Below are 974 nucleotides of genomic sequence, written 5' to 3'. Positions count from 1 at the left end.
GAATATCATTGCTGATGTCAAATGGATCTTGGCTGTAAGCAGAGAATCCCTGTGCTATATTGACTATGTAAATGCTTTTGACTATGTAGATCATGGCAAGCAATGGATAACATACTTAAAATAGTTATTGATGAAGATCAAAGACCACGGCTTTCAGTATGGGTTATACCTCAATGTAAAAAAAAAACAAAAACAATTGGGCCAATAATAACATCATGATAAATGGAGAAAAAATTGAAGTTGTCAATGACTTCATTTTGCTTGGATCCACTGTCAACACTTGTGGAAGCAGCAGTCAAGAAATCAAATGACGAATTGCATTAGGCACATTTGCTGCACAAGAACTATTTAAACTGTTGATGATTAAAGGTATCAGTTTGAAAACCAAGGTGTGCCTGACTCAAGCCATGGTATTTTCAGTAACCGCATGCATGTGAAAGTTGGACATGCATGTGAAATAAGGAAGACCATGAAAGAATTGATGTGTTTGAGTTACGGTGTTGGAGAAGAATATTAAAATTACCATGGATTGCCAGAACAAGCTAATCTGTGTTGGAAGGAGTCAGAATGCTCCTTGGAAGCCAGGATGGGGAGACTTCATCTCTCATACTTTGTACATATTATCAGGAGGGACCAGTCTCTGGAGAAAGGACTTCATGCTTGTTAAAGAAGAGGGTCATTGTAAAAGCAGAAAACCTCCCTCTCCCAAAGGAGATGGATTGACGCCCATGATTTCTTCCTCTTTAAGGTGTCCCACATAAGTTTTAGGCTTTTTTTGGATTTTTCATTCTTTTTTCTGATTGCTCTTCTAGCAAACTAGTATTGAGAGATTTATCTTCAAGCTCACTAGTTCAGTCTTCCATTGCTTCGAGCCTATTCCTTTGTCCTTTTAGTGTATTGTCCATTTGTGAAATTTTAGGATTAATCTGGATTTCTAATTGCAGGTTTTGTATTGATTAAAAATATGTATTTAT

Source organism: Chrysochloris asiatica, unplaced genomic scaffold (assembly GCF_000296735.1).
Source record: "Chrysochloris asiatica unplaced genomic scaffold, ChrAsi1.0 scaffold00034, whole genome shotgun sequence".
NCBI lineage: Eukaryota > Metazoa > Chordata > Mammalia > Afrosoricida > Chrysochloridae > Chrysochloris > Chrysochloris asiatica.
Note: the sequence above shows the minus strand (reverse complement) of the source record.